This window comes from Dromiciops gliroides, chromosome 3 (assembly GCF_019393635.1).
Source record: "Dromiciops gliroides isolate mDroGli1 chromosome 3, mDroGli1.pri, whole genome shotgun sequence".
Taxonomy (NCBI): Eukaryota; Metazoa; Chordata; class Mammalia; order Microbiotheria; family Microbiotheriidae; genus Dromiciops; species Dromiciops gliroides.
Window position 1 is genome coordinate 148,281,856 of NC_057863.1, and position 16,927 is coordinate 148,298,782.

The window sequence follows — 16,927 nt, forward strand, 5'->3', positions numbered from 1 at the left end:
TGTTCTATCATGGCCACTTTTCTCTTTTCACTACTGTAGCCTTTATAAATTCTGGAAGTCCTTATCCTGATTCTAATTCACACTGACAATTCTGGTACCCAGAGGGGGCTGGCTACATTTCCCCCTCAAGATTCTGGAGACATCTTTGAGGGAGTGCAAATATCTTTAATGTTATAGGCTTCACACCTCATTCCAGTGTTTTCTTCCTAATATCAATCATCAGTGATTAAGACCCCCAATGACATGGATCCAATTAATATCAATTAGCTTTTACAGCAATAAAGGAGGTATAGGGCATTTCCCCTAAACATCCAGAGGCAGATGCTCTCCTATACCACTTAGTCCTTAAATAAGTTGTTACAATGCATTCATCCCCAATGAAGTTCAAATCCAAACATGGTATAGCAAATGGAGGTATCATTCCCTTGCTCGTAGCTCACAAATTATGACATGGACACCTATTGCTGTAGGATGTATAGAAAGGCCCAATGGTCCTAAGGGTATATTGGTAGGTTAGATGGTATCCCATCTAAAAGATGAAGTGGCCATGCAGATGGTAAAGGCTACTGATCCTTCATTGTAGGTGATAACTCTATTCATTCAAATGCTTTTGTCAGCTGTAGAAAGGCCTGGCTCATCAAATTTGGGAAGTAAGTCATGTCCTCAAGAATTGAATTGGAAAGAGGACTATGGCTTCCCTCTAGCAGGAGATCAGCATATATCCAAACAGAGGAAAGTAGAAGAGTTTCCCACAGTGCCCATTATTGCTGTGCCCTCTAGATGGGATCTGTACCAGTGGAAGGGAAGGCATGATAACTGAACCTATGGGAGTTAACAAGGTCACCAATAGGAGGGAGGGAGGGAGAGAAAGGGGCCCAAGACTAGGCTTTGGCATGCATCTACAGTCAGAGTGTATAAGATAGATGATGATCCAGCAAGGGAGACCAAGAAGGAGCTATCAGAAAGGTAGGAAGAGAAACAAGAGAACGTGGTGTCATGAAAATGAGGGTGATCTAAAAGGAGAGGATGGTCAGTAAATCAACATGTATTTATTTAGCACTTAGTCTATATCAGGCACTATGCTAGGCATTAGGTATATAAAGACCAAAATGAAATAATACATGCAATCAAGGAATTTTTACAATCTAGTAAAAAGGGAACCATCATGCACATATATTGGCATGTGTGTATAAGCAACACACATATATGTGTGTATGTATATATACACATACATATATATATATATTCAAAATAAATGCAAAATAATTTGGAGGGAACCAGCAGTAGCTAGGAGTCCACTGTCATGCTATAGAAGGATGAGATTTGAGAAAATGCCTTTGCATTCAGCAAGTAATAACTCACTAGTAAATGTGGAGAAAACAGTTTCAGTTAAGTATAGTGAGAAGACAGATTGCGAGGGGTTAAGATGTGAGTGAGAGAGGGGAAAATGTGGAGGTAAGAAATTATGGACAACTTTTTTCTAGGAGCTTGTAAAAGGGAGGTGAGACATAGGGCAATAGCTTGAGGAGATGGTAGGATCATGTGAATTTTTTTTTTTTTTAAGAATAGTGGGGGGGGGCGGCTAGGTGGCGCAGTGGATAAAGCACCGGCCCTGGATTCAGGAGTACCTGAGTTCAAATCCGGCCTCAGACACTTGACGCTTACTAGCTGTGTGACCCTGGGCAAGTCACTTAACCCCAATTGCCCCGTTAAAAAAAAAAAAAGAATGGTGGAGGAGGGGCAGCTAGGTGGCTCAGTGGATAGAGCACCAGCCCTGGATTCAGGAGGACCTGAGTTCAAATCTGGCCTCAGACACTTGACACTTACTAGCTGTGTGACCATGGGAAAGTCACTAAACCCTCATTGCCCTGCCAAAAAAAAATGGTGAAGGTCTTTGGGAAAGATTAAAGACAAAGAGGAGATTAGGAGGAAAACATACTTGAAGAAGATATAAGAGGATAGGCTAAAATGTACATGTGGAGAAATTGACCTTGTTGAGGATAAGAGCCACCACTTCAACAAAGACTAAAATAAAGGAGAATACGGGGGATGATGTCACAAGAGGTACTGAGATCTATAGTGGGGGAGGAGAAGGTGCTCATAGGAATGTCCTCTATTTTCTTACTATGATTTAAAGTATCATCCTGAGTCAGGGAGAAAGTATTAGAAGTATGAAGAGAGAAGTTTTGTGGGAAGTGGTATAATCAATTTGTTGTTGTTGTTGTATAGTCATGTCTGACTCTTCTTGATCCATGGACCACATGAACACCAGGCTCTTCTATACTCCAATATTTCCCAAAGTCTGTCTAAGCTCATGTTAGTTACTTCCATGACTCTATCTATCTATCTATCATCTATCCTCTACCATCCCCTTTTCCTTTTGTCTTCAGTCTTTCTCATCATCATTGTCTTTAATTAGGGAGGAGTAAAATGCTGAAATAAGGGTTCCCTTGAAATTAGATGAAATAAATTGGTAGTGAACCAAATCAGGTGCTTTAGGGGACTTTCTTCAGCCCTACTCAGTAGAAAGTGAGTAAGAACATACAGTAGAAAGCAAATGGTAGGAGTAATCCAGAGTTAGGTTACACATGAACAATGATAGGCCAGAAGGGCAAGGGATCCAAGTCATTTGAACTCTCTAAGCCTTAGTTTCCTTGTGTATAGAGTGAGGAACGTACACTAAATGACCCTAAGTAGGGGTGTGCTGGAACCAGCTCAAACTAGTTTTGAAGTGTGTTAAATTTTTGGTGTGATCATTTACACTTCAGAAATATGAAAGCTTAATTTATTTTTTGTTGTTTGTCTAGACTTAAGAAGGTGATGAAAAAAATGTTAATAATGTAAATTAAACTTAAACGTGTGTCTGGAACATTTTGGGGGAAACCTAATTGTTATACATTTAGGAGCAGACAGCTGTTTCCCAGCTTTAACTTTGTTATGCCATTGTGACCTTGTAGAATCATAATCACCCCCTTTTCCATATCTAAAAGATTACCCTTCCTCAAGTTAGTAAAATCAATCTCTCTCCCCTCTCTTCTCCCTTCCCCACTTTCCTCTTCTCTCCCCTTTCTTCCTCTCTCTCTTTCCCCTTCTCTCTCCCTCTCTTTCCCACTCGTCTCCCCTGCCCCACTTCTGTGTATGTATGTGTGTGTGTGTGTGTGTGTGTGTGTGTGTTTGTATGCACACATAATGCAAGAGGCACATGGCAAATTTTCTCTCGTTATAAATTGCTTCAGTAATCTTAAATTCCTGTTTTCTGTTAGCAAATGAAAGTTAAACACTTTGCTACACAAACAGCAAGCAGGCTAGAAATAAGTAACTAAGTTCACACAATACTAAATAAGTTAAACAAGCAAATGGGAAAGGAAGGGGAGGGAAGAATTTAAGGTAACTTCATTCCCAGGGTAAAGTACAAGAAAATCACTGCAGCAATGGATTTAGGTGGTTTGACCTGGTGACATATGTCAGGATATGTAGACTACACATAGCCCTAGGGTTAACCCTAGGAAGTCATATGAGACCCACCTGGCTGAAAAAGAAAGCTGAAGAAACAAGGTAGATTGTCTCACTGGTGGCTAAAATAAGGAGAAATCAAAGGTATGATTTTCATAAATGCCTGGAAGACAGAAGAGGGAAGCAGAAAACAGACCAAATGGAGAAGATCTGAGACCTACTTAAATTTAAGTGAGTTTAATGAGAAAAGCATTTTTTTTTTGCTAAAGTTATGAACAGGGTTACAGTAGAAGGGTGAAATAAGAAACAAGGGGGTATGGGAAACTACCTGTATAGGAAGGAATAATGGATTTATAATTAAAGATGTGCTGAGGATTTATATATGGAAAGACATTTAGGGTCCAAAACCAGTCTCAGACTTGCTAACTATATGATCCTTGGCAAGTCACTTAAGCCCTGTCTGCCTCAGTTTCCTCATCTGTAAAATGGGACTAAGAATAGTAACTACCTTTCAGGGTTGTTGTGAGCATCAAATGAGATAATAATTGTTAATTGCCTGACACATATAAAAGCTGTTATTATTATTCCAAAGTCCTCATTTTAGAGAAGAGGAAGTTGAGGCTCAGAGAGATTGTCATTTGATGTCACAGATTTCATTATTGCTATAAATTGTTCCTTGAACCCAGGTATTTATATTAGTATTTGAACTCAAGTCCTTTGATATTATATCCAATTTTCTTTTCAGCATACTAGAAAGAGTGATGACTCTGGAGTCAGGAGGCTATGGTTTAAAACTGGCTGTAAACAACTTGGGCAAGTAATTAGACTTCCCTTGACCTCAGTTTACTCATTTGTAAGCTGAGAATTGGACTAGATAGCCCCAAAGGCCTTCAGGATCATAAATCTAAAGTCTAGATCTGATACTTAGTAGTTGTATAACCTCTTCCAAACTACTAGCTGGAACACTGTACCTGTGTCTTCATCTGTAAAATGGGAATAATATTTTGTGCTGCCTATCTCATAGGGTGATTGTGAGCAAAGCCTTGTAAACAGTAAGATGTCATGCAAATGTGAGTTATGCTTTATTTTATTAGTGCTCAAAAGTGTTTCCAAATTTTTGGCATCTAATTAACTGTGTAGCTTCTTGGCTGTAATGACAAAGAGAATACTCGATGAGTCCTAGCTGTGTGTCTGTGGACAAGCTGCTTGGTCTCTCAGAAACTTTCCTCCCCTAAAGAATGGCACTAATATTTATACTACCTCCTGTTGTTCATGACTGTAAAGAGGACAACACTTTGTAAATCTCAGTGTCCTATATAAATGTGAGGTTTGTCTCGTTGGAAATAGAATTAGAGAATGCTAGACTTATGATGTACTTTCAGAAACAATTTAGTCTTAGCTTGACCAAGAATCCCTTCCCAAGAAGTATCCATACTTCCTCCACATAAATTTAGTGGAAGCCCCTCCATTTTACTGGGCCTAACACCGTTAGGAAGTTTTTCCTTAAAACAAGCCTAAATTTGCTTACCTGAAATTTCTATCTATTGTTTCTGTGTCACCCTATGAGACCAAGTAGAACAAATTGAAGCTTATTTTCCATGTAATAAAAATGATGATACCTAGTGTGTATTTATTTTTAATAGTATTTTATTTTTCTAAATACATGTAAAGACAAATTTTAACTTTTTTTTTTTATTTTGAGTTCCAAATTTTCTTCCTCCTTCCTGGTATAGTAAGCAATTTGATATAGGTTACATGTGCAATCACGTAAAACACATTTCCATATTAGTCATGTTATGAAAGAAGAAACAAACCAAAAGAAAAAACCCACCAAAAATAAAAGGAAAATAGTATGCTTCAATCTTTGTTCAGACACCATCAGTTCTTTCTCTGGATGTGAACAGCATTTTTCCTCCTGAGTCATTTGGAATTGTTTTGGATCATTGTATTACTGAGAATAGTTGTTATTCATAGTTGATCATGGTACAATGTTGCTGTTACTATATACTCCTGTGTTCTGGTTCTGCTCACTTTACTTTGCATCAGTTCATGTAGGTCTTTCCAGGTTTTTTCTGAAATCTGTTTCTTATAGCACAATAGTATTCCATTATATTCATATACCACAATTTGTTCAGCTATCCTTCAGTTGCCACTACAAAAAGAGCTGCTATAAATATTTTTGTACATTTAGGTCCTTTTCCTTTTTTAAACAATATCTTTGGGATACAGACCTAGTAGTGGTATTGCTGGATCAAAGGGTTTGATTGCCCTTTGGGCATGGACCCAAATTGCTCTCTAGAATAATTGGATCAGTTTACATCTCCACCAACAATGCATTAGTGTCCCAATTTTCCCACATTCCCTCCAACATTTATCATTTTCCTTTTTTTTGTTGTTGTTGTTGTTGTTGTTGTATTAGTCAATCTTATAGGTGTGAGGCAGTACTCAGAATTATTTTAATTTACATTTTTCTAATCAATAGTGATTTAGAGCATTTTTACATATGATATGATAAACGATAGCTAATATTTGTATGGTACTTTTTAAGATTTACAAAGCACTTTACCATATACTTTTATCTTCACAACAACCTTGGGAGATAGGTGCTATTCTTATTCCCATTTTATAGTTGAAGAAACTGAGACTGACAGGAGTTGAGATCTGCCCATTGTCACACAGTTATCAAGTATCGGATCTTCCTGACTCCAGGTCTATTCCACTATTCCACCTGTCTTCATATGAGAGCCCTTCAAATACTTGAAGGTAACTATCATATATCTGTACATTCCCCCAGTCCTAAACCTATCTTCATGATGTCTCTTCTCTGCCATGATTTTTATTTTTCAGTGTCCAAGTCCTCTTTTAGATGCTCTCCAGCATCTCTATGCCCTTCTAAAATGTGGCACCCTTTTACTCAGAGATACTGTTTCTAGGTTTATACCCCAAAGAAATCAAAGAGGAAAATGACCCATATATATGTATATATACACACACATATTTGTACATATATATATATATATATGTACAAATATGTATAGCAGCTTTTTTTGTAGTGGCACATAATTAGAAACTGAGGAGATGTCCATCAGTTAGGGAATGAACAAGTTATGGTATGCAAATGTGATGGAATACTATTATGCTATAGAAAATGATGAATGGGATGGTTTCAGAAAAACCTGAGAAGACTTGTACTCACAGGTACAAAGTAAAGTGAACAGAACCAGGAGAACAATTTTTATACAGTAACAGCAATATTGTAAAGATAATCAACTTTGAAATACTTGGTAAATCTGATCAGCCACAATTAATGAATTGATGAATTGATCAACCACTCAAGATGAAACATGCTATTTGCCTCCAGATAGAGAACTGATGGACTCATAAATTGAAGCCGCTCTGTCCCCCCCCCCTCTCTCCCTCTTTTCTTCCCCTCCTTGGTGGTGTAGAAAATTCTTTGCATAACTGTTGTTTTTCAGTCATTTCAGTTGTGTTACGACACCCACTTGGGGTTTTCTTGGCAAAGATACTGGAATGGTTTGCCATTTCCTTCTACAGCTCATTTTACAAATGAGGAAACTGGGGCAAACAGGGTTAAATTACTTGACCATGATTACACAACTAAGAGGCCAGTAATTATCTGAGGCCAGATTTGAACTCAGGTTTTCTTGACTCCAGGTCCAGTGCTCTATTATGCCAATTCATATTTGTAATGGGTTTTGATTTTCTTGCCTTCTGGAAAGGGAAGGGGAAGAAGAAATTTGGAGCAAGAAATAAAATAGAAATTTAAAAATGAAATAAGATAAAATAAAATGTGATACCTGGACTAAATACAATATTCTACAGATGTGGACTGAACGGGAAGAAAGAAACAATACTATCACTTCATGTATCCTGACCATATCAGAAAGCAGATCATTTTCACATGAAAAACCAGGAGCAATTAGCCATGACTCCACAACCCTATGTTTAGGCATTTATTGTTTTTTTTATAACCCAAGTACAGGATTTTACACTTAGGTTTATAAAATTCAGCCTGATTTCTAGCCTACCAATATCTTTTTGGATCCTAATTTGGACATTCAACAGGTTAGTGATCTCTCCCAGCCTTATGTCATCGGCAAATCTGATTAAGTGTGCCATCTATGCCTTCATCTATGTAATGAACAAAAATATTAACTCTTGGCTAATTACTTTTTATGACCTTTGCCTGTGAGGCAGCTAGGTGGTCTCAGTCACGAAGATCTAAATTAAAATCCAGCCTTGAACACTTACTGTGTGTCTCTGGGCAAGGGACTTAACCTCCAACTTGCCTCAGTTTCCTCATCTATGAAATGGGGGAAATTATAGCACCTATTTCACAGGGTTGTTGTGAGGACTAAATAAGATATTTATAAGGTGTTCAAAAACAGTTCCTGTCACATGTAGCAGGCCCTTAATAAATTCTTGTTCCCTCTTCTTTTCATGCCCTCATGAAAAGGAAGGAAGGAGAATATGGGGGAAATTTTTACCTAGACAGACTGGAATAAGTTATCAGGGAATATTTCACTTATTTGGTCAAATATTAAAAATGGGTAAGTCCTTCTATTAAATTCAGGTGGCTTAAGGAAAAAAAATTAACTGTTTCAGGACATTAGGGTATTCTTTTTTTTTTTTTTAATTCAGGGCAATGAGGGTTAAGTGGCTTTCTCAGGGTCACACAACTAGTAAGTGTTGTGGTAAAAATTATTTGTGGTATAGGCAGCTTTTGAAGGACCTCCCCTTTTGAGGGAGAAAAGATTGAATGTTCCCTGAAGGGAGATTTGAGGACACTTCCCGAACGCTAGCTCTAGAGTCACTTTCGGAATGCTACTTCACTCTCTGTGTGGTGACTGCTATCCTGGTGGAGAATGCTGGTTCTCAGTCTGGCGGACTGTTCAGGTATTTGGTGAGTTAATGACAGAAAACCCTAAATTCCTTTGAACTAGCTTAATAGAAAATGGTCTGGGGATTGCATAGGCTAAGTTTAGAGTGAAGGATATCTATATTTCTATTTTCCTATTTCCTTATCTTTGATTTTTATTAGTTTCACCTTTGTTGTTTAATTCCAAAGTAATAAAATCTGATCCTTTTGTGAACTAAAACTTAGGTTCATTTCTTATTGGCCTGGGAGAAATATCTGAAAAGAGCAGTTCAGAGGGAAGGGTTAAACCTAAAAAGTCCCTCATATTTCCAGGACCCCAATATTAAGGTGAGTCACCCAAATAATGCTCCACATGTCAAAATTTGGCCATCACAGTGTCAAGTGTCTGAGGCCGGGTTTGAACTCGGGTCCTCCTGAATCCAGGGCCAGTGCTTTATCTACTGGACCACGGAACTGCCCCCTAGGGTATTCTTAATAAATGGTGTACTATAGGTTATCCTAATGACTTTAGATATTTAAACACATTTAAATTATAGATAGTTTGATATTCTCTTAGTAAATATTCAGTGCTCAAATCCAGTAAGCTAAGAAGTAAATCTGTAACCAAAGCATTTTTTTTTAAATCTGAAATGTAACAGGGAGCTATTTTTCATAAGGAAAAAAGAAAAAGAAATGATTACAACTTAATCATTGGATTGCATTAGGAAGAAGCTTTCAAAAGCCAGTCCATCCTACTACTTCTAGTTGGGGACTATGTTTAAATTGTGCCAGAATACATGAAAAGGTTACTACCTCTGTTAGTGCATTATATTTCAAAACCCTTTTAATACCAAAATAATTTCTATTGAAAGACAAACTCAGATTAATCTAATCTTTTGAGTTCAGTAAAAACAGGATGATTACTCACTGCTTCTTCAAATCTACTTATATTCTTAAAATTCCAGTGTAGGGTACATTAACATAGTTCCTTTAGCATTTAATGAAATCATTTCCCCTTAACTATCAGACAAAAAGGTAAATTAGCTTGCCAACCACTCTCCTCTCCAATGACACATTTTTCGGCCTTGAAATGCATTATTAGGATGTCAATAGGAATCATCTTGACCTCTACTTGAAACTGTCATACTGGGGGCAGCTAGGTGGCGCAGTGGATAAAGCACTGGCCCTGGATTCAGGAGTACCTGAGTTCAAATCCGGCTCAGACACTTGACACTTACTAGCTGTGTGACCCTGGGCAAGTCACTTAACCCCCATTGCCCCGCAAAAAAACAAAAAACAAAAAACAAAAAAACAAAAAACAAACAAACAAAAAAAAGAAACTGTCATACTATTCATTCAAGAGTGGAATTCCTACCATTGGATTCTGCAGAAGACTGACATTTTCACATGATTCGATCTGTCCAGAGCAATGAATAGAGTCATTTTTATGATTTTGTCCAAAGAATGAAAGCAGAACATGTTAGGATTAAGGAATTGAGGGTACCAGTTAACAGAAAATTAGTAACAATAGGAAGTATTAATGAAGAGGGCATAAGGCCTTATGGACCTTCCCTCTATATTTGAAGTTGGACGCCATTCAGGGAATTTTAATAATGTTCCTACTTTTGATAAACATTTTATAAGACAATATCAGAACACCTTGTAGCCAGAGTAGAAAATATCAACACTGTTGTGGTGACTGGCAAAAGGACTCCATTAGGCATAAGCAAATAGAACATTTGCTTAATAGGTAAGAGGAATTCTTGTCTATATCAGGAAAGGAGGATAGTGTTTAATAACTCAAAGATGTAGCCTCAAGGGAAGCTAGATTCATATAGTGCCTACACAGGGGAATTAGGTTAGAAGGTCATGTGTTTGAAATGCATCCAGGAGAGGAATCTTTAAAGTTGTACTTATGCAGAAATCTTATTTCTCTTCATTATTTAACAAAACTTTGTAGACTCAATAAAGTATTTAGATAGATCCAGGCTTTCTCTGTGTTACTCCTGACTACAAATGGCAATAGGAAAGGTCAGGAATGAGTTGGCAGGGTAGAATTTATTGTTTAATGGATTTGGGGGAAATAGGGGGGACTTGAGGTGTTGCCAAAATCCCTGCTTATAAAATGCTTAAAAATATTTATTAGTTACAATAATCTTTTCAAGGTAAGGATCAATTATGGAGAATCATAATCTACTTTGAAACAAGTAATATGTAGAATAGTAGGTCCTTAGATTTAGGAAAAGAAGATTGTTCCGTTAGGAGTAAATAAAGGGAAATTATTAAGTTTATTTGATAAACACACCATTCTTTATAATGTAAGTATTAGTGGAAAGACAATTGTAAAATGGTTGCTTTGTCAAGCTCTGAGGAGGAATTTACAGGTAGTTAAAAGAGAAACAATTGATAAAATGCAGTAAACAAAGCAAGAAAATAATGCTTTAAGGCAAGTTGATGCACAAATAAAAACAACTAAATAACTGAAGAGATATTAATTATTCAGGGTAGGCTGAGCTAATATAAGAAAAATTATAATATTACAGTGCCATACAAAGGATTACTTTATGGGGCTAGAAAAAAATAATGAAATTCATCTGGATGAAAAAAAAAAGGTCAAAATTCTCAAGTGAAATAATGAAAACAGACAGGAAGGAAAGTGACTTATCATTAGAAGATCTCAAACTATTCCACAAAGCAAGAATCATCAAAACAATTTGGTAGTAGTTAAGAAATAGAGTGATTAGTAGAATAGATATGGCACAAAACATACAGAAATGAATGAACATAGTAACCTAGTGTTTTATAAACCAAATTGGTGCAATAAATTATTAGCCATGGTAGTGAGGTGCACTAAGGAGCAGGGGGATTAAAGTTAGCAACTAGTAGGAGCAAGTTTGTGGCACAAATCTAAGAGAAACTAAATGGAATCAAGTATTTAAATGAATCAAGGTCTGTTTTTTGTCTTTTTTCCAACTTTGGAAATCCACAACTGAGAGAGGCCTAAGAAACAAGAAATGAACAACCTTTGTAGGCTGTACTTACCAAGGAAGGTAGGACTCAACATGGGGCTCTGAAAAATATGAGATTTGGAAAGTGGAAAAAAATGTAGAAGGACCCACTTGATTATAATTTTGAGTCTAATCGGGTGGGGATTATTTCTTTTCCAAGTATGGGTTAGACTACATGAATTGCTGAAGGAGAGCTTTGAATGACAGTCTGAACTTGATACCATCGGTAATGGGAAGTCACTGTAGGCACCTAAATAGAAATAAATGTATCATGATTAAAGTGGCGCTTTAATGGTCTTTCAGTAATGTGCATTGTAACTTGGAGGAGGAAACTCCAAATGTGGGAAGTTCAGTTAAAAGGTCAATGCATTAGCTAGCTTTTACTTCTAGTGATGGGATACAGAAATGCCAGAACATATGCTCAAATATAAATGAAGCATGTATATATAAGTGGACTGCTAAGAATTTATTTACTTGGGAAAGCATATTAACAGATTTGGCCATTAAAGCTCCAACATAAATAATATTTGGAAAAAGAATATGGGCAAACTCGATCCTAAATCACAGTTGATAATCCATAACCAGGAATTTTTTTAGTTGAATATAGACATCCCTGAATTGCTTGGAAATACTCCATAATGACAGTGGTTTTGTGATGCAGCCTACTTATATCCACTTTGTATCTTATCAGTGCCTAGTTGATTACCTATAACTTTTATTTTTCTGAGATCATGTCATTTTCTGAGTTGTATTCATATAGAATCACTCAGAATATTGGTGTTGAAAAGATGGGCTTTTCTGGTAGCAATTAACTTGTAAACATTTTTGTTGTTGTTGTGTGTTGTGTTGTTTTGTTTTTTTTCAGGGCAATGAGGGTTAAGTGATTTGCCCAGGCTCACACAACTAGTGTCAAGTGTCTGATGCTGGATTTGAACTCGGGTCCTCCTGAATCCAGTGTGCCACGTAACTGCCCCCAAACTTTTTTGATCATTAAAAGTGCAGCACAGTTGCCCAAATGAAACCCTACCCAATCTCCTTAGTTCTCTTAGTTCTGAGGTGCAGTGGATATAGCACTGGCTCTGGAGTCATAAAACCTGAATTCAAATATCACCTTAGACACTAGCTGTGTGACCGTGGGCAAGTCACTTAAACCCAATTTGCCTTAAAATATCCAAGGCCATCTCCAGTCATCCTTGCCACTGACCCAGATGAATCTGTAGGAGACAGTGAGGTTGGTGACTTTGCACAGTGCTCCCTTAAATCAAATTCATTGCAAGTCATGACATCTGTCATGGTCTTCCTTCAATAATGAAGGACAAACAACAACAGTTCTGAACCCAATCTACTGTCCATGGGTAATACCCATCCAAGATGGACTGAATGAAAGGAATACTGGATTTGGAATCAGAAGAGTTAAAGGGCCTTGATTTAAATCTAGCTTTGTTATTTTCTACCTGTGTGACTGTGGACAAGTCATACAACCTCTTTGGATCCCAGTTCTTCGTCTGTAAAATAAGGGTGTTAGAGTAGATGACCTCTAAATCTTCTTATAATTCTAAATCAATAGTCCTATAAAATGACAAGTATCACAATGAACTGCTTACCTAACTAATGAATCATGATCTAGGCCAGTGGTCTCCAAAATTGGGACTGAGTCATAACCCCAATGGGTATGTGATCAACCAGTAAGAAGGTAGAAGGATGATGGGGGCAGCTAGGTGGTGAAGTGGATAAAGCACCAACCCTGGATTCAGGAGGACCCGAGTTCAAATCCGGCCTCGGGCACTTGACATTTACTAGCTGTGTGACCCTGGGCAAGTCATTTAACTCTCATTGCCCCACAAAAAATAAGGTAGAAAGATGGATAACATCCCACCCTCCCTGTGAGACCTAATTGTGGGTATTATCTCCAATACAACCACAGTTACTCTCACTGAACAACTCGACACTTATCCACTTTACCTGCTACTTCCACTGTGCCAGCTTACAACCCCCTTCTTTTTGACCTCAGGCACAAGACAATTATAACCTAACCAGCTGTGCAAGTGTCACTGGGAAAATCCCCACCAAAATCTCTGCCCAACATACTCATCCTCTAATACCCAGGGCACTTCATCATTTTGAGACATTCATATAAGGACAAGCAAGTCCTGATAAATTGTGATCACATAACAGGTCTCATATTATCTTCTCAAAAAAAAAACCTGACCCCCCCCCTTTTGATAAAAGCACTGACCAACAATTTGAGTAACTTCTTTGACTTATCACTCTTCTCTACCATGAGTTGCCAAATCTCTTTCATCTGTATTATTGACATCTCTATTATTTCTCCACTTCTTACTGCTCACATGACCATTACCCTAGCTTGGGCCCTTGTCATTACTTCCCCAGACTATTGCAATAGCCACCGAATTTGAATATAATACTACCCTCAAGTCTTTCCCCCTTTCCAATCTACCACACCGCAATCAAAATACTTTTCAGCAAGCACAGGTATAGCCATGTCACTCCCCTCCTCAATAAATTCCAGTGTCTCCCTATAAATTTCTATTTCATATTTATCTCATCCTTTTAAATGTCTATTTTATTTCATTTATTATGTATATTTTATTAGCATAGTAGTACATGGATAATTTGTAATAAGCAAATATAAAATATTATGGGAGTACATGTTCAAACATTTTTCACTGATGGAATATATGATCAAAAAAGTGTAGAGACCTCTGATCTAGGTAATGTGTTTTTAATCTGCTTTTGTTTTTTTCCAAAAGTAGAGGTTTAGGCCTATTCTCCTTCAAATGACAATATATTCCATCAAGGAACCTTTTTTAAAAAATATATTCCTTAGTTCAATATAATTTATATTATATAATCAGAAAATTGAAAAATTTAGAAAATCTTGCTAATAACATGAAATGTTTCTTCTGTTTGGACTTTCCACAAGACACCCTCTGTAAACCTAGGGAGCTACTGTCTTCTGTTTTATATCTCACTTGATATTGATTCTTAGCCAGCTTACTAATAACGTTATGTCAGTAATCACATCTGTCAATAAATTCAAAGACAGAATCCTGATTGATTTTTAACATATGCTTGGGAGGATACCTCCTTGAGATGTATAAAATAACAAATTAAATATTAAATTAAATTTAAAATTTAACCTATATGTATCTAGGAGACTACCTCAGATTTTTATGCGAAGATGTACATTTATGGAAGGACTTCCTCACACTAATGCAATCACAAATGTATTCATGTGTGTTTTATAGATCTGCATACACATATGGATAAACATAAAGACATAAAACTATCTAACCAGAGGAAGAAATTTATACAAATAAATGATTATTAACAAGTAACCAGAGTAATTACAGTAATCATCATTTCATGGGATGTCTGAGGAGGTTTCATTGAGAAGGTAATGAAAAATGTGGAAAAGAAATAAAGGATGTGGATGGTCAAAAGGGAATTTGTTTCTGACTGGGGGAATGGTAATTCTGGAAAGCCTTAAGGCAGGACCAAAAGCTTGTGCAACTGGAAGTGTGGCTGGAGTAATGAACTACAACATAAGGAGAAATAAGAAGTTACAGAACAAATTACGAGGCAAATCATTTCCATTTTTTGTTCAACATGGGAGACGACTGTTTGTCTAGGAATAGCTAGTATTATCCTGCATATGAAAAGAATAAAAAAAGTTCACTTGAATGTCCACAAATGGCTGTTATAGGAAAAAATACAGAAGCCATCTTACTGATCTCTATGCAATTAATGGGAACACATGGATCAGACTGACCCTAGATCATTCACGGGGTAGGCAGAGAGAGAATCAATGGTGCACAAACCAACTTTTGTCCCTACCATGTAACTACAGTGTGAGATATCCGGGTGAGATTGCCTGAACTAGTAAGATACCCAACCTATAGTAAAATTAATTCCCATTCTCTACTATATATACTAGATTAGCCTAAAGATTTTCTTCAAGGACAATTTCACGTATAAAATGGAGACAGTCCTAGAATGTGTTTGCACCAAGTCAGATTACCCAAAATAAGTTACTGTCTCTAAGTATCAAGGATATAAGGGCAATATATAGTCCATACCTAATTCATATCCTCACAGCAATAGGAAATATCTACCCATTGCTTGTTACTGTGATGATTAAAATCTACTGTGTGTATCCTTACCTGTCCCCTGCCCAAGTGTGGGGAGAAACTAGCTAGGAATTATAAATTAGGAGCTTCAGCAACTGTTTAGGCTTTTAGCATTTATAAATATATTAGAAGTAAAGACAGAGAGAGAGAGAATGCACATGTCTCTGAAAGAATGGAAAAAACCCTATCTCTGATATACGCCTGGAGAAAGAGGAAAAATAGCTCCTTCACCTAGCCACCCACGCTTCCAAAAGGGAGTGCATTTTCAGGTCCATTTCTCTGTGAAGCCCTCTGTGGAACAGAAAGCAGGGTTGTCCCCACAAACGGCTCCAAGCTAATTGGCTGGTAGCATTCAAGTCCATTGATTGACATGACACATCCATGAAACTTCCAGGATGCCAGGATGACCCTTAGAAACCTTAGAAAGGTCATCTCATGCTTTCTTAGCAAGGGGCGAGGCCCTGGTTCCCACAGTCCCCCCCCCCCCCAGCTTTGTGAAGAAACATCATTTCCTTACAGGAAGCAATAACATTAAAGATACTTATGACTAACAAAGTAATAGGAATGAAAAGAAAGAAAGAAATTGAGTGGACACATTGACAAAAGCTAAAGGGGATGTTCCCCTTTAGCAGGTAGACATTACAAACAAACCTCATTAGCTAAAAATAACTAATGCTATTTTTGTTAAAGAATAAAATAGATGTTACCTATCCAGCTAAAAACTGTCCCCTAATAAACTTTTGAGTTTTTCCTTACTTGTCTCTGATAATGGATCATTGGGGCACCCTAGGTGGCACAGTGATAGGACTGCCAGGCCCAGAGTCAGGAAGACTCCTCTTCCTGAGTTCAAATTGCCTTCATACAGTTACTAGTTGGTGACCTTAGGCAAGTCACTTAACCCTGTTTGCTTCCGTTTCTTCATCTGTAAAATGAGCTAGGGAAGGAAATGGCAAACCACTCCAGTACCTTTACCCAAGAAAACCCCAAAAAGGCATCACAAAGAGTCAGACGTGACTGAAAACAACTAAACAACAACAAAAAATGTGTCAGATAATGTAGTAGGCCCTGGGGATACAAAAATGAAACAACCCCTTCCCTCAGATTTTATTTTTGATGAAAGAAAGAATGTACAAAAATAGGTTTAGAATCTATTATCCTTGGATGGCCTATGTAGTGCAGGGGTGGCTGTGTGGGGCACTACTCTGATAATTAATCTTACCAAAATTCACCCTTTTTGCTTTCCTTATTACCTCAATTTTCATCCAGGGTTCTAAGGCAATCGAGGACTATGTTTTGATATTTCATTAATTAATAAAACTGTAGCTTCTCTCTAATCAGTTACCTCTGAGAACCTGCCCTGCTTTAGTAAATATTACACATCAAATATTCTGGAGAAACTTCTTTTCCCATAAGCTTTTGGCTCATTTCTCTCCATA

General features: G+C 37.2%; 1 long non-coding RNA gene across 1 annotated transcript in view; it reads left to right on the forward strand.

Annotated features, from left to right (window-relative positions):
- Window positions 1-3,429: 3,429 nt before the first annotated feature.
- Window positions 3,430-16,927, forward strand: part of LOC122746024 — a 112,851-nt gene continuing 99,353 nt past the window's right edge. The window contains exon 1 of the long non-coding RNA XR_006355511.1: window positions 3,430-3,684. This is a non-coding gene — a long non-coding RNA (uncharacterized LOC122746024). The remainder of the gene's footprint in view (window positions 3,685-16,927) is intronic.